Genomic DNA, 26333 nt, shown 5'->3' on the forward strand with positions numbered 1-26333 from the left:
GACTTCTTACAACAAGAGCCTAGTTGCTAGAAGGAAGAAAGAGTAGAGCAAGGAGGGGAAAATGATAAAAGGAAAAGAGGAAAAACATAAACCCACAAACTCATAAAGGTAGATAGAAATTCACTATATGAATGATAAAATAAAATGCATTCATTGTAAATTTTCACATATATATTGTTAAAATTTAATTTGTAACTATGCAATTAACATTTGTCAGGAACTAGAGGAAAAAAATATCTAACTTGGAAGTATTTAATCTCAGGATAACTGTTACATTACCACAATTGAATCTAAAGTCAAAATACTATCTGATTCATCAACGTAGATGCTGACCTTCTGTATCAGTAGAGCATGAAATTATTGTCCCATACATTTTTTTTTCATAATTCTTATTGCTTCCTTAGACAAGAACATACATGAGTATAACTGCAATAAAATGTTCAAGCAGGACATTTATCTTTGCTTTAGGAGCATAAATCAAGAACACTAAAAGAAGCTCTCTTAGGAGTCATCTACATTAAACAAGGCACCAATATTTTATGGTTAATATGCTATCGTAGTCACAGATCATAAAACACAGCCACACTTATCAGTGGAGCTATGGTTATCTTCCCAAAACCTTGAAATATACAAATGGCATATGCAGGACTAGCCCGTGAATCAGATCACTTTAAATGAATCAAAGAATTTTAACTAACTTTAAAATTCACCAAAATTTCTAAGTATTTTTAAGATTATATAATCCTTTTATCTCTATATAATATGCTTCATTGTAGTGTTCAAATAGGCTTTCTGACTTGGCCATCATTTTGCTCCATGGAAGGAGCAGTGCCAAGGGCTGGATCACAGATTTTACTCAAAGCCCTGTGTTTCTTCTGCGAGGCATCCCTAAAGGAGCCCAGGGCCAAGATAAACAATCTTGCAAGCCTAGAGCAAAGTAATTACATGATACAGAACTGCACTGTAGCCATTTTGTTAAGCCACTTGGGATAATGCTGAAGAAAAATAATTCAAAATTGAACTTTAATGATCTTCAGAATAGTGAGTTCCAATACATCAAATCCTGCTTCCATCAAGCCTTGCATTCTAGGCAGCTGCCTAAGGGGCTTCCTCTAAGACCTGTCCTTATTCTCCTACTAAATGTACCAGAAACACTGGAGAGATTTTCAAAAGATTTATATACACTCTACAATTTTAACATTTATGTCTGGAACATCTTTTGAAGGAGCTTATATTTCTGTCATTTCAAGAAACAAGTAGTAAAAATTCCATTGTATTTCATCATATTTCTGGAGGCATTTTTTTTCTTTTTAGACAATATCTTGGGCATGTTATTTTAACATTTTTGAAGGAAGCCACCCACCTCTTTCCTCTTATCAAGAATATAGAAAATGTGTTGGCTAGTATGCCAAATGTTGACATTAAAAACAACTATGAAAATTTATTTCACTACTTATTCTCTTTCCATCACAGGTCTAATTAATTACCTGAAAAAAATGATTTTTTTCTAAGTTTGACTCTGGTTTTATCTGTATTGTTGTTGTTTAGTCACTAAGTCATGTCCAACTCTTTTGCGATCCCATGGACTATAGCCTGCCAGGCTCCTCTGTCCATGGGATTTCCCAGGCAAGAATACTGGAGTGGGTTGCCATTTCCTTCTCCAGGGGATCTTCCTGACCCAGGGATTGAACCTGTGTCTCCTGCTTGGCAGGTGGATTCCTCACCACTGAGCCATTGGGAAAGTCCATTTTTATCTGTATACTATCTAGAAACAGTTGTCTCAGTATTTTTTGCCCTTAAGAAAGGAAAGCTGTGATGTTTGAGAATCAGATTTGCACTAGGAATAAATTTCTAACTAGCAAATTCTCTGAGGTTGGCACTCGTTTCTTTATTTCTTATATTTCCAGAACAAACATCTACTATCTTTAGTCTCTGGCCTGGTTGGCCAGTCTTAATCTCTAAAATAATTCTTATCTGATTACTGCTTCAGGTTACTCTTTCTTTTCAAATAATTGCTGTTTAATTTTTTTTAGTATTTAAAATATATTTTGTCTCTTCCATCAATGTTTTCATTTCATCTTAGCAGTTTTGTTAATCAAAATAATGTACAATGTATAATCCCATATCTTCATGTATTTTCAATCATTTTGATATATTCTGTCAATACAATCAGATACAATGATATTAATATACAAAAACGTTATATATCTGTATAATCAGTCATGCCAATGAGTATATAGAATACTTTCCTCATTCTAAAATGGTACTTTGTAGACCACTTTTCATTCAAGGCCTCACATCACCCCCTGCCTTGGGAAATGAATGACTGCTACATATTACGCTTGTTTATTTTCAGTCTGGTTTTTTTTTAGAAATTCATACAAATGGTAGGATATATTGTCTATTCTTTTGTACATAGCTTTTTTGTCTCAGAATATTGGTGTTAAATTCATCCATATTGTTGCATGAATCAGTATTTCACTTTTCATTGGTGAATGGCATGTCAATATGCGCATATACTGTCAGTTGTTATCCATTCACCTATTAATGGACATTTAGGTAGTTTCCAGTCTTGACTTATATGATATGACAATAATATGATATGACAAGATGATATGACAATCTGTATACAATGATCTGTGTGGACATACACCTTAAATCAATCATACTTCAAAAGGTTTTAACAAGAACAACAACAACAGAAAACCCTTTTCCTTCCTCTATATACAATTAAAACTACATATTCACCCATAGCCCTGTTTTAACCTGTTCCAAAAATTTAAATATGTTATGTTTTTATTTTTCTTTAGTTAAAAATACTTTCTCTTTCCCCTGTGATTTCTTCTGTTACTTATGAATTATTTAGAAAAGTGCTGTTTAATTTTCAAATACTTGGGGTTTACATATTTTTTTATACCATTTTACAGACAGTCTTTGACTTAAGGTAGTTCAGCTTACAGTTTTGCAGCTTTATGATGGTGCAAAAGTGATACATATTCAGTAGAAAAAGAACTTTGATTTTTGAAGCTAGCTTTTCCCAAGCCAGCAAGCAATATGCAGTAAAATATTTTCTTGCAATGTTGGGCAGTGGTGGCAAGCCTTAGATTCCAAACAGCCACACAATCACAAAGGTAAGCAACTGATACTCTTGAGATTACTCTGAGCCCATATGACCATTCTATTTTTCACTTTCAGTACAGTAGTCAATGAATTACATAACATATTCAATACTTTATTACAGATTAGGAATTGTGTTGGGTAATTTTGCTCAACTATAGACTAATGTCGGAGAAGGCAATGGCACCCTACTCCAGTACTCTTGCCTGGAAAATCCCATGGATGGAGGAGCCTGGTAGGCTGCAGTCCATGGGGTCGCTAAGAATCGGACACGACTGAGCGACTTCACTTTCACTTTTCACTTTCATGCATTGGAGAAGGAAATGGCAACCCACTCCAGTGTTCTTGCCTGGAGAATCCCAGGGACGGGGGAGCCTGGTGGGCTGCCATCTATGGGGTCGCACAGAGTCGGACACGACTGACGCGACTTAGCAGCAGCATAAACTAATGTAAATGTTTTGAGCATGTTTAGGGTAGACTCAGGAGAAGCCAATATATTAAGTAAATTATTTCAATTGCATCTTCAATTTATATTTATCAGGATGCAACCCTACCACAAGTCATGGCAGATCTGTAATCTGTGAACTCAACCATTTTAAATGTTTTGAGACTTTTTTTAGAGATTCATTGAACACATTTTTATTGAGCACCTACTATGTACACCAGACACTGACCCAGATGCTGGTGGTACAGATACAGCAGAAGACAGACAAAAGCCCCAGCCCTTACAGAGCTCCTGGAGCTTACATTCCTGTGAAATTAAGGCAAGAAAACTAATACATGGAGAAAAGCACAAGTTGTGAGCCAAAGAACAGTTCCTCCGAAGAGCAACAAAATGGATCCCTATTGTCGAAGTCGAAAGAAACAATGACGTCTCTAGGGGGTCACCCAAACCACAGGGCCCTGCTGAGCTCCCTGACCCAAGCCTGAGAAAGTAAGGGCTCAGTACCCCCTTTACCACAATCTAAGGGTGTAGGTCAATGCACAGCACTTCCCAAGAGGTCCACAAGGCCATTTAAGAATCTATCTCCAAACCAGAGGAAAGCAATGGTTGTGCAAATTTGTTTCAATCAAGATAATAGTCTCTCAAATATGAAATTCAATGAAGATGAACATAACTGCAGGCAATAAAAAAACACAAAGGACCATGAAACAAAAATTGCTTACAGTGTAATAATTAATGAGAACATAGAAAAGAATTTTGCCTAAGAAAATATGTAATCCTTAAATATTTAACTACTTTACAAGTCAGCTTCCTGCCACCTTACACATGTAAGAATTTTGGTAAGATGACAGACTGTAAACATTACAAGTTAACTCCTTTGGTTTAATTATGTCTTTTTAAACAGCATGAGACTTTGTTTTAACATGCAGTTACTTGTTTATCAATTTGACCACTTTGAAGCTTATTTTTACATATTTCAGTAGAAGGTCTAGATTGGCCTTCCCTTCAAGGATATTTCAGTTCCACTACTAAGCCCTTATCCCTTTGTGGTTTCTAACATATGTCCTGTTTGCTTTCCAGAAGTTCTCAAATCTGTTTGATTGGAGTTTGAATGTCTGCTTCTTTTGGGCAAACTCTAGGTTTTGTTCATCTTACAACTTCCTTGTAATTATTTGGCTTTATTGAGATTCTCACTGTAGTTGAGCATTCAGCAAAAAATTTTATTTAAATAAAGCAAACAATTAAACATTTGGAGCTCTTTCTATGAATATCTTCTTCCTTTACTGAACTCTGTCCTACAACTTCCAGTTGCATCAAATCACCTCTCTCTCCTACCCACAATCTTTGTTCTTTCAACTCAGCAAGGTCTCTAGGTTCTTTAAGGTTTTCCTTCCCTGCTCTCTCCTCCGAATACTTTATCCATGTATTATGCTAGGCTGGTCATTGGGCTCACAGTCGTGTTCTGCTATTGCTCAATATTTGAAAGCTGTTTTTATATCCATTTTGTTAACTTTCTCATTGTTTACAGTGAATATTAAATCTAGCTTTTTTTATTCCATTATGTACTTTAAAAAAGTCTTCTTAGTCAGTTTTTGATATATTGAAACAGAAAAAATAGTAGGTGCATGTGTCTGTTAGTATGTAGAATTTGACAAAGGATCATCAGTCATCAATACATTACAACAAATGCTTGCGTGCATGTATGCTCAGTCATGTCCAGCTCTTTGCGACCTCATAGACTGTAGCCCACCAGGCTCCTCTGTCCATGGGATTTTCCAGGCAAGAAAATGTCATTTCCTCCTCCAGGGAATCTTGCCAGTCCAGGGTTCAAACCCATGTCTCTTGTGTCTCCTGCTTTGGCAGTTGGACTCTTTACCACTTTGCCACCTGGGAAGCCCAACATCAAATACTTAATATCAAAAAAAAAATAAATAAATTAAAACAAGTCTAGTTAAATGAGTGTCCAATTGTAATACAGGTACAAGGTAGGCATTTTTAATTTACCACTTTCCTGAAATCATCTTTATTGTGAAAGTTAGGCTTCATGTTAATCAGAAAATGAATCCTAAATGAGACTATTTCATGAATCTTTTCAATAAGAAAATTAAGAATAAATCACTCAGAATTTTAAAATCACATTTTACTATATATGCAAGTATATTAGAATTTTTGTGGTACTGCTCATGGGATTAAAAATGAAAATCTATCACAAAATATGTCCTGTATTTCCTCATACAGACATGGAATATTAGATGTGATGATAAATTATAGATATGATTGAATGTGGAGCTGAATGATTAAACTTGCAACCAAAGAGCAAGCAGTCAATAAATACTGCTTGACTGATTTATAAGGAAGGTTGTAATCTTAAATGCACCCAAAAGTTAAGGAAAAAAAGCACACAATAAAAGTAAAAAACAAAATGCTAATAACATGTTGCTATAAATCTCTTTAGCTCGACAGCACTCTTTATTTCTTAGAACAGGTAAACCCAAAGATAGGTTTGTTTATCTCTGTGATCAATAAACTCATTTTTCTAATATGCCAGTTAGGAAATATTGGAAAAATAGACCCTATCTGAAAATATATTTATTTTCTATAGGTTTGTGATACTAAATCCTAAGTAAAATACTGAAAAATCTTACTTAGAGTTTAAACCATAGGATGTGGATATTAGTAATTTACAAGTTCTTTGACTTCAGAGCTATTCTGAAGAGAATTAAAAGACATACTGTATGTTTTTGCCAGCTTTCATATACTTCCCTTTAATCTTCATCTCTCTAGAACTCAAATGTGTGTGTGATCAGTATTTTTCTTTTGTAACAAGGAACAATATTTCCACTTAAAAATTTTCCTCCTGTCTTCCAAAGCAGTAAATGTGTTTTCCAATCTCTTAAGGTCTTTTTATTTTTTTCTTTAAACATGTGGAGTAAACCAATTTATGGAATAAATTAATCTGGGATTGTTGCTTATATCAAAACAACAATAGGTTGCTTTGCAAAAATAGGTCTTATATCAAAGACCTATTTCCTCCAACTATCCAACTCTTTTCCACAATGGGAGACATCTCTATTTAATGGAAACCTTTATTGCAATGACCTCATTTTGTTTTTAACTTGCAGGGGTTGAGAGTTAACCTAGATTTAAGATGTTTATGCTACTAAGCAAAGCAGATTTTATCATGACAGTTCAGCACAGAATGTTTGGAGAAACAAAATCTTGTGGAATTCTAAAACCACTGCACTGGCCTTGTTCCAGGGGTACATTTCTTGTCCAGTTCTCATTTTGTGATGTTAAGTTGGGTAAAGTAACTCATTCCTGCTCGATGAAGAGCCTAGTTTAAAGAATTCTCTAACTTTTCTTTTGCTAGTATTCAACAAATTTAAACAAGATCCTCTAACCTTTGAAACAAGTTGTACGTTAATAATAGCATGTTCAACCTACGCTCATAGAAGTTTCAACAAATGCCTATGAAAGATTTCAAAATATTGTAACAAAACATATTTTCCTCCCTACTCAGAGAAGTCATTTTGCTAGTTAGGGCTATTTATTTGATGGAAAAAAAAACCAAAAACTTAAAATTAGCAGAAACTAAGCTTATTTTCAGAAACTGTGCCACTTAACTAGAATGTAGAATTTTTCCAGGAGAGAATTACATTTCAGTGATTTCTTGAGTCACAAGTCTTGTCTCATTTCTGGCTTTTATAACTTTAGGGAACTTTCACTCAAAAGTCTAATACATTTCATTATGTCTTGACTGCTTAAACACAGGCAAATATATGATTTCTTAACAGGACTTGTCTTACAATAAGGGCAGATACATGAGTTGGCCTAGTGTATGTCCCCAAATGCCTCAGAGAATGAAATGCCCAGCTGAGAAAAATTACAATTAATGGCAATATCTTGGGTGCAGTCCGATCTCACAATCTTGGATTATCGTACAGCCAAAAACTTCTGATTGTCAATTAAGCACAGGAGAGGATCTTCAAATTTCAGTCAAGATCTAGAAAAATCTCCAAGCTTGGTCATTTCTTTTTTAAAGAAATCTAAATTTATCTCACAATTTTAAGTTCAAAAATAGTACAAAAAGAGTTTTATGTAAACCTCTTAATAGATACCAGTATCAGAAAAAAATCAGTGTATGTTTAATTGGTGTGGCATTAATCTGTATTTTTCCTCAATAAATAAACTGAAGTTCCCTCATGGATTCTTCAAACACACTTGAAATTATAATGCTGCATAAAGGTAAAAAATAAAAACAAATAACACTGATATCAGGCATTTAAAGTACTTTTCATTCTTATAAGGCATATTTTCACAGGTAAGGATATTCTGTGCCATATAAAATATCAGGTTAGGGTTCTTTCTTTTCAGGAATCTTTGAATGTAATGTGTGCTTGAGAAGCACTCTTTAGATGATATTGTCATGAAAGGAAGATCTTTATTTAGATGACTGTATCTATCTTTATTCTTGGCATATGTACTTAGGCATTTCTATGGCAAATCACATATTTTTTAGTTGTTAAGTGATGTCCTACTCTTTTGTGACCCCATGGACTGTAGCGTGCCAGGCTTGTCTGTCCATGGAATTTCCCAGGCAAGAATACTGTTGAGGATTGCCATTTTCTTCTCCAGGGGATCTTCCAAATGTGGAGATTGAACCCACATCTCCAGCACTGACAGGTGGATTCTTTACCACTGAGCCACCGAAGAAACACCAATCACTTATTACAAAGCATAAAAAAAAAAAAAAGATAGCGTTTTAAGATTTCTCTTTATAATAAATAATGACTTATTTCATGGCATTCTGAGTATGTTGCTACAAGAAAATTATTAAGAAAATCTTTGAATTTTATATCACTCTAGCTTTTAGACTAACAAAGTATTTTGAATGTAGTCTAGTCACTAATCTTTAATGGATCTTGCTTTTTTCATAGATAATGAATGAATGTTAAACTACAGGATTTCTCAGGGTTATTTTTGTTCATTAAATACATGAAACAAGAACTTCCTTTCAGAAATACTTTTAAATCTACTGAATTAAAATAGATATAATATTTTTAATTCCTCACATTTTAAAAACTCTCATTGCTGCAAGAGAAATTGATATATGAGAACATATTCAAACTTATTATAAATGAAGAATATAATTAGGAAATATCTTCTGTGGATTTCTTAAGAAAAAATCTTAGTCATCCTTTCCCTCTAAAGCTACAGGTAAATTTGATATATTTCAGATCCATATCCTGGAAAACATTATGTTATATTTGAAGAAAATTGATTCTGGGTCACAAAATTAGCTTTTAGCTAATATTTTCCTGAAAGCAATTTCTTTTTTTTTTAATTAAATTTATTTATTTTAATTAGAGGCTAATTACTTTACAATATTGTATTGGTTTTGTCATACATCAACATGAATCCACCACGGGTGTACACATGTTCCCCATCCTGAACCCCCCTCCCACCTCCCTCCCCATACCATCCCTCTGGGTCATCTCAGTGCACCATCCCCAAACTTCCTGTATCCTGCATTGAACCTGGACTGGCGATTCATTTCTTATATGATATTATACATGTTTCAATGCCATTCTCCCAAATCATCCCCTACCCCCTCTCCCACCGAGTCCAAAAGACTGTTCTATACATCTGTGTCTCTTTTGCTGTCTCCCATATAGGGTTATCATTACCATCTTTCTAAATTCCATATATATGTGTTAGTATACTGTATTGGTATTTTTCTTTCCGGTTTACTTCACTCTGTATAATCAGCTCCAGTTTCATCCACCTCATTAGAAAAAGGGAACCCTCTTATACTGTTGTTGGGAATGCAAACTAGTACAGCCACTATGGAGAACAGTGTGGAGATTCCTTAAAAAACTGGAACTAGAACTGCCATACGACCCAGCAATCCCACTGCTGGGCATACACACCGAGGAAATCAGAACTGAAAGAGGCACGTGTACCCCAATGTTCATTGCAGCACTATTTATAATAGCCAGGACATAGAAACAACCTAGATGTCCATCAACAGATGAATGGATAAGAAAGCTGTGGTACATATACACACTGTACAGGAGACAGAGATCAAGACCATCCGCGTGGAAAAGAAATGCAAAAAAGCAAAATGGCTGTCTGGGGAGGCCTTACAAATAGCTGTGAAAAGAAGAGAAGTGAAAAGCAAAGGAGAAAAGGAAAGATATAGGCATCTGAATTCAGAGTTCCAAAGAATAGCAAGAAGAGATAAGAAAGCCTTCTTCAGTGATCAATGCAAAGAAATAGAGGAAAACAACAGAATGGGAAAGACTAGGGATCCCTTCAAGAAAATTAGAGATACCAAGGCAACATTTCATGCAAAGATGGGCTCAATAAAGGACAGAAATGGTATGGACCTAACAGAAGCAGAAGATATTAAGAAGAGGTGGCAAGAAGACACAGAAGAACTGTACAAAAAAGATCTTCACGACTCAGATAATCACGATGGTATTATCACTCACCTAGAGCCAGACATCCTGGAATGTGAAGTGGGCCTTAGGAAGCATCACTACAAACAAAGCTAGTGGAGGTGATGGAATTCCAGTTGAGCTATTTCAAATCCTGAAAGATGATGCTGTGAAAGTGCTGCACTCAATATGCCAGCAAATTTGGAAAACTCAGCAGTGGCCACAGGACTGGAAAAGGTCAGTTTTCATTTCAATCCCAAAGAAAGGCAATGCCAAAGAATGCTCAAACCACCTCACAATTGCACTCTTCTCACATGCTAGTAAAGGAATGCTCAATTCTCCAAGCCAGGCTTCAGCAATATGTGAACTATGAACTTCCTGATGTTCAAGCTGGTTTTAGAAAAGGCAGAGGAACCAGAGATCAAATTGCCAACATCTGCTGCATCATCAAAAAAGCAAGAGAGTTCCAGAAAAACATCTATTTCTACTTTATTGACTATGCCAAAGCCTTTGACTTTGTGGATCACAATAAACTGTGGAAAATTCTGAAAGAGATGGGAATACCAGACCACCTGATCTGCCTCTTGAGAAGTTTGTATGCAGGTCAGGAAGCAACAGTTAGAACTGGACATGGAACAACAGACTGGTTCCAAATAGGGAAAGGAGTACGTCAAAGCTGTATATTGTCACCCTGCTTATTTAACTTGTATGCAGAGTACATCATGAGAAACGCTGGACTGGAAGAAACACAAGCTGGAATCAAGATTGCCACTAGAAATATCAATAACCTCAGATATGCAGATAACACCACCCTTATGGCAGAAAGTGAAGACGAACTCAAAAGCCTCTTGATGAAGGTGAAAGTGGAGAGTGAAAAAGTTGGCTTAAAGCTCAACATTCAGAAAACGAAGATCATGGCATCCAGTCCCATCACTTCATGGGAAATGGATGGGGAAACAGTGGAAACAGTGTCAGACTTTATTTTTCTGGGCTCCAAAATCACTGCAGATGGTGATTGCAGCCATGAAATTAAAAGACGCTTACTCCTTGGAAGGAAAATTATAACCAACCTAGATAGCATATTCAAAAGCAGAGACATTACTTTGCCAACAAAGGTCCGTCTGGTCAAGGCTATAGTTTTTCCTGAGGTCATGTATGGATGTGAGAGTTGGACTGTGAAGAAGGCTGAGCACCGAAGAATTGATGCTTTTGAACTGTGGTGTTGGAGAAGACTCTTGAGAGTCCCTTGGACTGCAAGGAGATCCAACCAGTCCATTCTGAAGGAGATCAGCCCCGGGATTTCTTTGGAAGGAATGATGCTGAAGCTAAAACTCCAGTACTTTGGCCACCTCATGCGAACAGTTGACTCATTGGAAAAAACTCTGGTGCTGGGAGGGATTGGGGGCAGGAGGAGAAGGGGACGACAGAGGGTGAGATGGCTGGATTGCATCACTGACTCAATGAACGTGAGTCTGGGTGAACCACGGGAGTTGGTGATGGACAGGGAGGCCTGGAGTGCTGCGATTCATGGGGTCGCAAAGAGTCAGACACAACTGAGCGACTGAACTGAACTGAACATATACACAATGGAGTATTTCTCAGCCATTAAAAAGAATACATTTGAATCAGTTCTAATGAGGTGGATGAAACTGAAAGCAATTTCTTTAAGTTCTTCTTCTAGGTTTTTCAAGATAGTATAATATCTATTTTTCCTTGTATATAGTTAGCAATTCACAGAATTAAATATCATAAAGATGCAAAGAAATTATGCTTTTCTCTTCATTCTCCAAACTTAGACTTATCAAATTAGAATAGGAAGCAGAGAGATATCACCATACATGAAATACAAGAATGCTGGCTTAGTTTTCTGGTTGATAAAAATGCTCAGTCTCTTCAGTCATATCAAATCTTTGTTACACTATAGACTGTAGCCCATCAGGCTCCTCTGTCCTAAGATCCTCCAGGCAAGCATAATGGAGTGGGTTGTCATGCTGTCCTCCACGGGATCTCCCTGACTCATGAATTGAACCTGTTTCTCCTCTGTCTCCTTCATTGGAGGCATATTCTTTACCCCTGAGCCAATAGGGAAGCTTTCTAGTTGATATAGACTTCTCTGATTGAGAAGTTAGCTATTTGGGAACTATTTCTATCTTCTTGGGAACCTTGTAAGCTTTTTATCTTCTCTTGTACTATATATTGGTATATTTGTCCTATGAGTGAGTGAGGTCGCTCAATCGTGTCCAACTCTTTGTGACCCCGTGGACTGTAGCTCCCCAGGCTCCTCTGTCCATGGGATTCTCCAGGCAAGAATCCTGGAGTGGGTTGCCATTTCCTTCTCCAGGGGATCTTCTCCAGGGGATCTTCTGTTTGTCCTATAGATTATACTTATAAAGATTGTTTTATTGTTTATTTCCATTTTCACAATTTCTAGTGCAATTTCTCTAGAATTCAGACAATATTTCATATTTCAGTACTCTAGTAAGCCTTTATTTTCCTATTAAATAGAAATTATAAAGTGATATTTCTTGACATAATATTTTAGCTATGTCAAATCAACCATATTTGAATTTCACATTGCAATTCACCAAATGTGATGAATAGATGGGAAGATTATTTAATCAAGGCAGTTAAGTCTAGTTTCACCTTATCCTTTAAAAATTTATTAAGGCCTAATAAGACAAATAGAGGTAAAAATTATTGACACTTTAATGACATTATGGATAATTTGTCAAGTAAGTCTTTAATTTTATTCTTTAGAATCAGTTACTCATTCATTCAGAATGTTAAGGGCATGATCTACATACCAACTAGAAATGGATATTGTTTCTTTATAGTAAGTAATTGTTTCCTCACTATAGGCAACAATTCCAAACAATTTCAAATTAGTTATTAACCTGCTAACAGATGCTCAAATGACAATAAATTATTCCTGTTCTGAAAGACAAACTTTTTTTTGCCAATTAGACTATTTGAGATGCCTGTGATCACTACTCTAATGTCCCTTCCACAAAATATCCCATTGTCATTGGTATTTGGATTGACACTATTATCTCATAATTAATTTGAGTAGAGTGAACATCCTTTGCATTCATAGATGCGGGAGCTATTTATTTACTGTTTTCACAATTTTTTTTTTTGTAAGTTCTATAGCTATTTCTGTGTTGAAATTCATACCCTTCTTTAACTTGTTTGTTGAACACTGATTGAGGAAATATGAGGGAATGGATCTAGACTCTTCTCAAATTTGAATACATTCAATAAAGCCAATGCTTGCAAGCTTTACTCAAATCCTATGGCTCTTAATTTGGGAAAATGCTATATGAAGTCTGAATCCTCCATATACTTCTTTATTAGTGACCATGCTTTTCCATATCAATTCTCATGCAGATAGGAGAAAACTGTCTAGCTAGCCCATGAAATTATCCAGGCCAGAATACTGGAGTGGATAGCATTTGCTTCTCCAGGGGATCTTCCCGACCCAGGGATCAAACCCAGGTCTCCTGCATTGCAGGTGGATTCTTGACCAGGTGAGCCATATGGGAAGTCCAAATTCTAAAACATGTCTTATGTTTATTATTTTATATTTTTAGATTTCTGACAGGTATGTATATACCTTTGTGAACATTTTATGGTGAATTAGGAGATGGTTTACTGGATAACTTTCCTGCCACTTTTCCCATTTTATTGGAAGATTTTCAATATCTACTTATGGTATGGGTTGAACTTTGCTAAATGGAGTCTCTGGACATAGAAATGACGGGTAATGTCATTTTAAAATATGCAGTATGGCAATTCAGAATAAATAATATATCTGTTAAAATCTTTGGTATAAATTTTTTGAGAGAATTGTTTCAAAAGCATGGCTTTGTACAAGAGAACTGTAGTAAATTAGGGATAGAGAAAAACAGTGTTTGCCTTTGATAAACATTTAGATGCTTTGGCACTAAAAATATAGTCATATTTTGTGTATGGTATAAATAATAATGTAATGTTGTGTCTATACAAAACTTTTATCGGGGAAACAACGCAATTTGGGGCTTAGATGCATTATTTTGAAACATGGAGAGGGGGAGCTACCCACCCTCCTTTCATTAGCATTTATATTGAAAACCCAACAGAATTTGGCTATCACAAGTGTTGAACACCAATTGCAAGTTTTTTTGGTTTCCATAGAGTTGCATGAGTGCATATCATGTTGTCTTGGAAACTAAGGTATCTATAAAGACAACTGTATTCTGTTTAGAGTGTGAGAGCAGCTATGAACACTTTCTTAGATTATAAACTATGCAAACTGTAAGTTAATATTCATGTTACCACGGTAACAAGGATAGGTGTCCATTAAATAATATAAAAATTATTTTAAAAATTGATTGTTTGAAACCAGACTTATAACTAATGGTAAATCTATTTCCTTTTTCTTTGTTTCTATTCTTTTTAGGATAGGTATAAATATAAATAACAACTATAACCACATAGTACAGATTCTATATATTTCACTTGATCTCAGAGCATTCTATCTGAAATATTTGAAGATTTGGTGTTCAATAAATAAATTTTCTGTTCATTTATTAGTTTATATAATCATGTTTCTGGATTAATTGAATTACTGGCTTAATAATTATTACTATCATAATACTAAAGTTTATTAAAATAAAATAGCAAAAAAAGATTACATGAACAAATAATAATTCTATTTGAACCACATTGATATAAACTTAGTGGTGTTTTATCTTTATAGTTCTTCCACCTTCCTCCCTGCTTTTATTATAGTCAAATCCAAATTATTAGTGCTTTTATTAAGAGGAATGAGTTTTCTTGTTATAGAAACAAGAATATTAAAGTAAATAAATTGCTAAAAACTGAAAAATTTAGTTCAGTAGGTCCTTTAGATATATTTAATTCTTTGTCATTATAGCAACTGAATTTAAAGAATTATGCCTGCTGCCTATAAGATATATCGGAGAAGGTGATGGCACCCCACTCCAGTACTCTTGCCTGGAAAATCCCATGGATGGAGGAGCCTGGTAGACTGCAGTCCATTGGGTCGCTAAGAGTCGGACACGACTGAGCGACTTCTTTTCACTTTTCACTTTCATGCATTGGAGAAGGAAATGGCAACCTACTCCAGTGTTCTTGCCTGGAGAATCCCAGGGACAGGGGAGCCTGGTGGGCTGCCATCTATGGAGTCACACAGAGTCGGACACGACTGAAGTGACTTAGCAAAATAGCAATAAGATACATAAATGTAGCAAAATTAATGAGTAGAAAATTCCAAACCATATGTTTTTAGAAAGATGAGTAATCTCCTTAGTTATTTTTTCTCTTATTATAACAAGATGCATGTATTTCTTATATGAGCATACCAGTTTTTTAAATATCTGTATAAATAATTTTCAGTTGACATGTATATATATATAAAACATTAATCAAGTAACTAGTCCCCTATAAATGGGAAATTAGACTGTTTCCATTATCCTAATACTAATTATATGAATATCTTTACATACATCTTTTTGGCTTATATCTTTATATTTTTCTGTATGATGAATTCCAAGAAAGATTTTGTTTTTCATACAAAACTTAATAGATAGAGATGATATTGCAAATTGTCTTTGACAATGCTTTTAAACTGTGGTGCTGGAGAAGATTCTTGAGAGTCCTTTGGGCAGCAAGGAGATCAAACCAGTCAATCCTAAAGGAAATCGACTCTGAATATTCATTGGAAGGACTGATAACTAAAGCTGAAACCCCAATACTTTGGCCACCTGATGGGAAAAGCTGACTCACTGGAAAAGCCCCTGATGCTGGGAAAGATTGAGGACAGGAGGAGAAGGGGGAGACAGAGCGTGCGATGGTTGGATAGCATCACGGATTCAATGGACATGAGTTTGAGCAAACTCTGGGAGACAGTGAAAGATGAGGAAGCCTGGTGTGCTGCAGTATATGGGCACACCTGAGTGTGTATCAGACATGACTGAGTGACTCAACAACAAAAACTACTGATAATAATCGTGTGACTAGTGTGTATTTTTCATACTTTTCAAAAAATACAGTATGCTTGTATAAAATTTATTATATATGTACTAATACTTACAGATGTAGGAAACATTTAAAAAATGTATCTTGCATATGTATTACACACACTGAGAAGGTATTATTTAAGGTATATATATCTACACTGAAACAACTTTCAGTCATTTTTTAATTCTTCAATTCAAGGAGGTTAAACTTGGAATTAGCAATGAAAAAATCAGTAACAAATGAAATAAATACATTAGTCCCTTTAAAAGGAGGAATAAACCTATCAATTATTATGAAATCCTTGAGTACAAGTTGTTTGGTCGCTCAATCACATCCAAATCTTTGGAACCCCATGGACTGCAGCACACCAGGCTTCCCTGTCCCTCACTATCTCCTGAAGCTTGCTCAAACTCATGTCCATTGAGTCAGTGATGTCATCCAACCATCTCATCCTCTGTTACCCCCTTCTCCTGCCCTCAATCTTTCCCACCATCAGGGTCTTTTCCAGTGAGTCGGCTCTTTGAATCAGATGGCCAGAGTTTTGGAGCTTTAGCTTCAACATCAGTCAGTCCTTCCAGTGAATATTCAGGTTTGATTTCATTTAGGATTGACTGCTTTGATCTTGAGGTCCAAGGGACTCTCAAGAGTCTTCCCCAATACCACAATTCAAAGCATCAACTCTTTGGTGCTTAGCCTTCATTATGGCTGAACTCTCACACTCATCCATACATGACTACTGGAAAAACCATAGCTTTGACTAGACGGACGTTTGTATGCAAAGTAATGTCTCTGCTTTTTAATATGCTGTCTAGGTTGGTCATAGCTTTTCTTCCAAGGAGCAAGCATCTTTTAATTTCATGGCTGCAGTTACCATCTGCAGTGATTTTAGAGCCCAAGAAAATAAAGTCTTTCACTGTTTCCATTGTTTCCCCATCTATTTGCCATGAAATGATGGATCTGGGTGCCATGATCTTAGTTTTCTGAATGTTGAGTTTTAACCCGACTTTTTCACTTTCATCAAGAGACTATTTAGTTCCTCTTCACTTTCTGCATAAGGGTGGTGCCAGCTGCATATCTGAGGTTATTGATATTTCTCCCAGCAATCTTGATTCCAGCTTGTGCTTCATCCTGCCCAGCATTTCACATGATGTAGTCTGCATATATGTTAAATAAGCAGGGTGACAATATATAGCCTTGACCTACTCCTTTCCCAATTTGAAATCAGTCCATTGTTGGAATCCAGTTCTAACCACCGCTTTTGATTTTCATACAGATTTCTCAGGATGCAGGTAAGGTGGTCTGGTATTCCCATCTCTTTAAGAATTTTCCACAGCTTGTTGTGATCCACACAGTCAAAGGTTTTAGCTTAGTCAATGAAGCAGAAGTAGAGTTTTTCTGGAATTCTCTTGCTTTTTCTTTGATCCAGTGGATTCTAGCAATTTGATCTCTGGTTTCTCTGAATTTTCTAAATTCCACTTGAATGTCTGGTAGTTCTTGGTTCATGTACTGTTGAAGTCTAGTTCAGACAATTTTGAGCATTACTTTGCTATCATGTAAAATGAGTGCAATTGTCATTTGAACATTCTTTGATACTGTCCTTCTTTAGTATTGGAATGAAAATTGACCTTTTCCAGTCCTGTGGCCATGATGAATTTTCCAAATTTGCTGGCATATTGAGTGCATTTTTTTTTCTTTTTTGCCACGAAAGGTCCATCTAGTCTAAGCTGTGGTTTTTACAGTAGTCATATATGGATGTGAGAGTTGGACTATAAAGAAAGCTGAGCGCTGAAGAATTGATGGTTTTGAACTGTGGTGTTAGAGAAGACTCTTGAGAGTCCCTTGGATAGCAAGGAGATCTAACCAGTTCATCCTAAAGGAAATCAGTCCTGAATATTCATTGGAAGGACTGATGGTGAAGCTGAAACTCCAATACTTTGGCCACCTGGTGCGAAGAGCTGACTTATTTGAAAAGACCCTGATGCTGGGAAAAATTGAAGGCGGGAGAAGGGGACGTCAGAGGATGAGATGGTTGGATGACAACATCAACTCAATAGGCATGAGTTTGAGTAAACTCTGGGAGTTGGCAATGGACAGGGAAGCCTGGAGTGCTGCAGTCCATGGGGTTGCAGAGAGTCAGACACGACTGAGCCTGAACTGAACTGAGTGCCTATTGAGTGCAGCGCTTTAACAACATTATATTTTAGGATTTGAAATAGCTCTACTAGAATTCCATTACTTCTACTAGCTTTGTTTGTAGTGATGCTTCTAAAGGCCCACTTGACTTCCCACTCCAAGGTGTCTTCTTCTACGTGAGTGATTACACCATCGTGATTATCTAGGTCATTAAGATCTCTTCTGCATAGCTGTTCTGTGTATTCTTGCCTCCTCTTTTAGTATCTTCTGCTTCTTTATTGTGCCTATCTTTTCATGAAATATTCCCTTGGTATTTTTAATTTTCTGAAGAGATCTCTAGTATTTCCAATTCTATTGTTTTCCTCTGCTTCTTTGCATTGTTCACTTTTGGAAGGCTTCCTTACTCTCCTTGATATTCTTTGGAACTCTGCATTCAGATTAGTATATATTTCCTTTTCTCCTTTGCCTTTCACTTCTTTTCTCAGCTATATGTCAGGCTTCCTCAGACAACCATTTTGCCTTTCTGTATTACTTTTTCTTGTGGATGTTGTTTATCACCACCTCCTATACAATGTTACCATCTTCCATCCATAGTTCTTCAGGCACTCTGCCTATCAGATCTAACCCTCTGAATCTATTTGTCACTTCCACTGTATCGAAATCATAAGGGATTTGATTTAAGTCATACCTGAATGGTCTAGTGGTTTTCCTTGCTTTCTTCAATTTAAATCTGAATTTTGCAATAAGGAGATCATGATGTGAGCCACAGTCAGCTCCCTGTCTTGTTTTTGCTGACTGTATAGAGCTTCTCTCTTGAGTGCAAGAGAAACGCTGCACTGTAAGCAGAGTCTGAATGCTGGATGACCACTCTCAGTGAGTAGAGAGAAGGCCATTAGACTAACAAATGTAATCATATCTTTCTGACATGCCTGTTTAACTCTGTCATCACAAGTAACCCCTCACACATCAAGCAAGCTTTTATTTTTATACTGATTTGCACATCTCATTCTAACTCAATTCCTCTTTTGCTCATACTCTTAAGTCTTTTCACTGGAACCATGAATCTACATTTACTAAATTTCCAGTTTTTCTCAATTTCTTCTCTGAAAAAAATTTCCACGCTCCCTGGTATTAACTCACCTGAGGATACTGCTTCTTAATATGCAGACTTCTTAATTGGAAGCTCATCTTTTCAATTATCTCTGCTGCTGCTGCTGCTAAGTCGCTCAGTTGTGTCCGACTTTGTGCGACCCCATGGACTGCAGCCTACCAGGCTCCTCTGTCCATGGGATTTTCCAGGCAAGAGTACTGGAGTGGGGTGCTCAATTATCTCTACTTATCTTCATTCTCAAAAGCGTAATAATATAACACTCTTTCTCTTTTTATCTCGGTTATCTATTTATTTTCCTTTCTCCTTAACATACTCCTTTCTCTTGTAAAATCTTGTTATCTGTATAAGTTTTCAATAACGTTTCTTCCTTCTGTCACTGGGTACTCCTAGTGATCATGTAAAATTTTAACTTGAGCCTACTCTAGCACATTAACTTAAACTTTGGATTATTAATATGCTATGCACCTCCTTCAATGAGGCCAATTATCCCATAGAGCTAATCTCCATTCTGATTGAATCCAACTCCCTTCCCTACTTCTTGTTATTTCTTTCATAATTTTAGCAATATTTCACTTTTGTGGTTTTCCCTAATAATCTCTTTTCTCATTCATCCTTCTTTTCTGTAAAATTAAATATGCCTCAGAGTTCTTTACTTTATTCTCTGTTGAATTCACCAAGTCCCCTGACTTTATGTAACACCTATTGGCTTATTTCCACTCCTCTTCAGCTCATTATCTCCTCTGTGTCTAAAACCTCATATGATAAGCTACAAATAAAAGACTACATGTCTAACGGGTATCTCATCCTTAATATGACCAAAACTGCATTCTTAATTTTCAATACTCTAGTGAAACCTACTCTCTTCTTCAGTTTTTCTCACCTTATTTTATTTTTACCTACGTATTTTCTAAAACCAACTATCTAAATGGCATTCTTAATATCCTCTTTCTCAGTATTATATGCATCCAATTATTCAACAAATATTGTTAGCTTCCCATTGGTTTATATTTCTACTTTCTCATTCTGTCACTAACACCTCCACATAAATCATAGTAAACTGAAATACTGAAAAACAATTCCCCAGTTAGTTACATTGTTCTCCAATTTATTTTACCACAGTGAATATCCAGAAAGACTTTTGTTACTTTCTATGATGAACATTTCACTATGGATACACTGACTGAACTTTTTGTTCCCATTTCTGAGTTTCTGCACTTGCTTTTACTTGGATTGTTGTTTTTACTCTTGGTATAGTAAACTACTTTTATATTTATTTTTACTTTCACTTCTCAGCTGAAATGTTAGCAATTCTGAGTAGTACTTTTTTAATCAGTCATAAAATAACGACTACTCCTCCAATATATTTTAATGTTTTGTTTATATTTGACTAAGAGAGTCCCTTGGACTGCAAGGAGATCCAACCAGTCCATTCTGAAGGAGATCAGCCCTGGGATTTCTTTGGAAGGAATGATGCTAAAGCTGAAACTCCAGTACTTTGGCCAGCTCATGCGAAGAGTTGACTCATTGGAAAAGACTGATGCTGGGAGGGATTGGGGGCAGGAGGAGAAGGGGACGACAGAGGATGAGATGGCTGGATGGCATCACCGACTCGATGGACGTGAGTCTGAGTGAACTCCGGGAGTTGGTGATGGACAGGGAGGCCTGGCATGCTGCAATTCATGGGGTCACAAAAAGTTAGACACGACTGAGTGACTGAACTGAACTGAACTGAAAATGTATCACAAGTCATATTGATATATGTTGTTTATTCATTTTACTTTTTTTTTTTTACTTTCTCATGTTTGCCTGAAGCTTTTCAAAGCAATGATACTTTGTCTCTTATGCTTACCAAAATTTTCCTGAAATTAGAAGACTGCCTGTAGATCAATACCAATACTTAAAATTTGTTGAATTAGTTAATAAGACATAATATTGAAGAAGGCAGCATGTTTCTAAGTTACCTGGTACAGTGTCTCAATATTTGATATTATATCTGGTCCAGAGTACTTTGAAATACCTGTGTAGCTCTACAAATCCCAACTCTGCTGGTCCTACCAAAAAGTCTGCATTTTGGCATTAAAATATTATTCAGTAGACTTTTCATATACCTGCCTAGGCTTTCATAAAATCTGAGATTAAGATTCTTTTGGAATGTAAACTGATAATCATATCCAGTTCTAAGCAGGCTTACTTCTCCAGGTCTATGTGTTGCTGTCCATACTCTTCTCTCTCTTACATATATCTCTTACCATGAATAAATCTTCCATTGTTCATAACTTCAACTTCTGAATTAATCATTTGACATAGTCTTCCAAAATTTGACCATCTAGTATGATTGCCAAAATTAGTGACTTGACTATGGCTTTGAGTGCTAGTTTGCCTATGAATTTCTGACTATCTTTGCCATGGATAATGTATATATATTGGTTAGTTTTCTGTGCTCACCTTGATATCTTTTTATTCATCTGTCACATATTTCCAAGTTTTCATTTACATTTTGTGTTTCAGTTCACAAAATTATAAGCCAATATTTAATATTTGCAGTAGATATTAAAACGACTTTTTAATATCTATACTATTTCATACTCAAGACACCTAGTTAAGAGATTGTTTTAGTTTAAGCTTAATAAGTAGCGATCTACATAGTAAAGTTTCAGGGATGTAGAAAAGTGATTTGACTTGAAAAACATTTTTCTGTTGGCCTTTATAATGTTCAGATAAGACATAAAAGTGCTACTTGACAAGGGAAAGCAACAAACCACCTCCAGACATTAATTCTGGCTTGTTGGGAGCCAAAGGAGACCAAAGGCTTCTTGAAAGTATGCAGTATTCCTAATAAGTGGAACCAAAGACTTATCTTAATTCTAGTTCCAACTGACCTGAAATTATTTTTCATCCACTTTTGTGAACACTACAATATGAGTAATGAACCATAATTTACATTAAATGTCTAGTATCTACATTAGATACCTGTTTTATTGCTCATTTAAATCCTCATTATAGCATAAATTTAGCAAATTATGCTATCTTGTTTTTATCTTAAGTAAAACACCATTCTAGAATTTGAGTTATTGATTGAAGAAATATATATTTAAACTTTTTTAAACAAAGACATTTTCACTTGTGCATTTCAGATTCCAAAAATACCAGCTGGTGCTGCCATGTGTTATAAGATGCTGGCTATAGGCCTTGATAAAATTTTTTTTCATGATTTATTTATTTATTTTTTTTGTCACAATAAAGTGATCTTGTAATAGTGCACTAGCCTAGTTAGACACCAGGGGAAAGGAGAAACACTTGGAACAAACCCAGTTAATTAAGACTAAGTAAAAGCTTTTAGTTTCAAAAAATCTACTCCAAGGAAAAAACTAAGAGTTCTCTGAAAGCACAAATTGAAATCTTACTCTAATGTCTCTCAAATTCATGTAACAACAATGTTATTATTGAGTTAGATTCTCACATGTGAGGTGTGTTTCTAATTTCAAAAATAATTGATTATTAAACGTTCATGCTGACTCTGTAGTCTGCAGATTCATGGCAAGCATCTGTAGGGACCCATAAATTAACCATTTTCACTTGTGTAGATCAAATGCTGTATCATTTGTTTTTGATGTTACAATTAGAATACTTTAAAAATAATTCTATGTGCCATTGCTTCTCCTGTTGCCTATCTATATGGGCAGAAAAATAATTACTTATATAATTTTATTTTTCTTTTTTTCCCTGAATTCCTAGACACTTGAGGATTTTTAAACCTTGTAACATTTTGAAAACTAGAATTTTCAGGGATTTTTTTTTAAACTTCGTAAAAACATGACATTTCTAAATTAACAGCTATTTTATGTTTTGAGACTACATCAATTGAAAGATAAAATATTAAAAGAAGAATTTGGTAAAACTAAATGATTTGAAAGTGAAAGTCGCTCAGTCGTGTCCAACTCTTTATGATCCCACTGACTATATAGCCGATGGAATTCTCCAGGCCAGAATACTGGAGTTGGTAGCCTATCCCTTCTCCAGCAGATCTTCCTGCCCCAGGAATTGAACTGTGGTCTCCTGCATTGCAGGCAGATTCTTTACCAGCTAAGCTACCAGGGGAAACAAATTTGCTTTAGGTATAAATATAAAAGGTTAGTGAGTTTTTAGCTCATTTTTTTTTTTCAGTTTTTCATTCTAAAATGGAAAAGTTCCTAGTATAAATATTTAATTTGTCTGAATAGTATATTTTTGTGCACTTTAGTCACATTATTTCAATGTCTTAATTATCATAAAAATGTATATTTGTGTATATATCTTGGGATATATTTTAATGTTTAATGCTTGTCATTTCTTTGTGGATTAATCAAAATTTCTATTCCTTCTGTTTCTTTATGGAAATCTTGCTTTTAATAGGTGTCACCCTGTTTATTTAACTTATATGCAGAGTACATCATGAGAAACACTGGACTGGAAGAAACACAAACTGGAATCAAGATTGCCGGGAGAAATATCAATAACCTCACATATGCAGATAACACCACCCTTATGGCAGAAAGTGAAGAGGAACTCAAAAGCCTCTTGATGAAAGTGAAAGAGAAGAGTGAAAAAGTTGGCTTAAAGCTCAACATTCAGAAAACGAAGATCATGGCATCCGGTCCCACCACTTCATGTGAAATAGATGGGGAAACAGTGGAAATAGTGTCAGACTTTATTTTTCTGGGCTCCAAAATCAGTACAGATGGTGACTGCAGCCATGAAATTAAAAGACGTTTACTCCTTGGAAGGAAAGTTATGACCAACCTAGATGGCATATTCAAAAGCAGAGACATTACTTTGCCAACAAAGGTCTGGCTAGTCAAGGCTATGGTTTTTCCAGTGGTCATGTATGGATGTGAGAGTTGGACTGTGAAGAAGGCTGAGTGCCGAAGAATTGCTGCTTTTGAACTGTGGTGTTGGAAAAAACTCTTGAGAGACCCTTGAACTGCAAGGAGATACAACCAGTCCATTCTGAAGGAGATCAGCCCTGGGGTTGCTTTGGAAGGAATGATGCTGAAGCTAAAACTCCAGTACTGTGGCCACCTCATTCGAAGAGTTGACTCATTGGAAAAGACTCTGATGCTGGGAGGGATTGGGGGCAGGAGGGGAAGGGGACAACAGAGGATGAGATGGCTGGATGGCATCACTGACTCGATGGACGTGAGTCTGAGTGAACTCCGGGAGTTGGTGATGGACAGGGCGGCCTGGCGTGCTGTGATTCATGGGGTCGCAAAGAGTCAGACACGACTGAGCGACTGATCTATCTGATGATAAGTTTAGTCCATGATTAGCAATACACTATCATTAAGTAAGTATTACATATCACATGATAAATATTTTATTATTTTGACCATTTCTTTATTCAGTAAAGGATTTTAGATTTGTGGGTGGGGAGGGAAGTGATTTGGCTTTTCTAAGTTATTTATTTTATTTTAACTGTGGATGTAGAAATCTTTGCTGCAAGTAAGAAATCAAACAAGCCAGACTGAGCCATGGGGATATCATTGCATATTATATATGGAAATCCAAGAATTTCAGGAAAGAATGAATCTCTCAGCTCAGAAGTTAATTTTGGGCTCTTTATCACTTTCTATTTCCTGCCTCTTCTATTCTCTGTTGTACTCACATTAAGGCTTGGTTTACTTCAAGCCGCCAAGGAACACTCACCACCAGTACTTCTAGATTCACATTATTTCAACATGTGAACCAAGAAAGAAAAGAACAAACAAACAAAAATACTCATGTCTTTCTCCTTCTACCCATTTATCAATAAGAAGTACTTCTTTTACCATCAGATATTTTATTTAAAAGTTTTATAGCTATATCCAGCTATGCTTCTGCATCTAAAATGTTCACATGTAGGAATGAACCTGGAGAAGGAACAGCTACCCACTCCAATGTTCTGGCCTGGAGAATCCATGGACCATATAGTCCATGGGGTCGCAAACAGTTGGACACTACTGCGTGACTTTCACACAGGAATGAAGGAAAGGAGAACAGTTACCAGTGTAACCACAGCTTGGTAACCTAGTGTAACAATGAAACAGTGAATATACATTGAAGGAATTCAATGAATCTTATGGAGATGTCCTGTGATTGTAATATTGCAGAAGTCAGGAGATTCTGAAAAAATCTAGGAAATCTGTTCTTTTTGAGTCATTATTACCTTTCTACTTATTATCTACTTGATGCGGTATGATGCCCATGTATCTAATAGTCCACAAATTTTCTAGGTTTCTGGCATTAGCTCTGTTTGATATCCAAATTAAATAATTCAAGCCATAATCTCAGTATAATTTTAGGAATTTAATTGTTTTTCCCCTGAATTTTTAAAAATAAGCAGAATAATCACTAACTTTCTAGTCATTGCTTGCCCTCCCCCATCCCTCACTTCTCTGCACATTATTTTCTCTATCCATTTCAGAACTACTTTCTTGCTCTTTAGATACTGACATGGTCATGGAAAATATGAAAATGAATACATATAGACATATTTAAGGGCAGTAACATTAAACAATATTAATACCTAGTTGGATCAAATAACAATAACAAAAAAACTTCATTAAAAGCTTTCAGCTAGTTGCTGAAATTATCACATGCAAAAAAATCCACAATATCCCTTTTTATAATTATATAAGAGCTTAGCCAATGCTTCTTATTACTTACCTGATCACACACTCAATTGCTAGAGTCTGTCTCTCTCAGGTTCCTTCAAAATTCCTGCTTTCTTGGTTTTCTCCAATAATAAATAAAAATCATTTAATTATAGAAATAGTTTTATTTCTTTCCTCATAAACCTTTTATAATAAAGCACATGAGAATTTACCTTAGAAAGGCAAAAGGCTCAATCATTTAATTTTCCCAAAGACACATAGAAAGTAACGTTGTATAGACTGTACACTCAGGAAATATCGATACAATGACTGTTAAGATTTTATTGAAGTGGGAGTGACACATAATAAACTGCCTATATTAAAACTGAATATATTAAAAGGTAGTTGAAATGTTACAGAGATATATATGGATTATGTATCTAAGAATGTCATTTATG

This window comes from Bos indicus x Bos taurus, chromosome 1 (genome assembly GCF_003369695.1).
Source record: "Bos indicus x Bos taurus breed Angus x Brahman F1 hybrid chromosome 1, Bos_hybrid_MaternalHap_v2.0, whole genome shotgun sequence".
Taxonomy (NCBI): domain Eukaryota; kingdom Metazoa; phylum Chordata; class Mammalia; order Artiodactyla; family Bovidae; genus Bos; species Bos indicus x Bos taurus.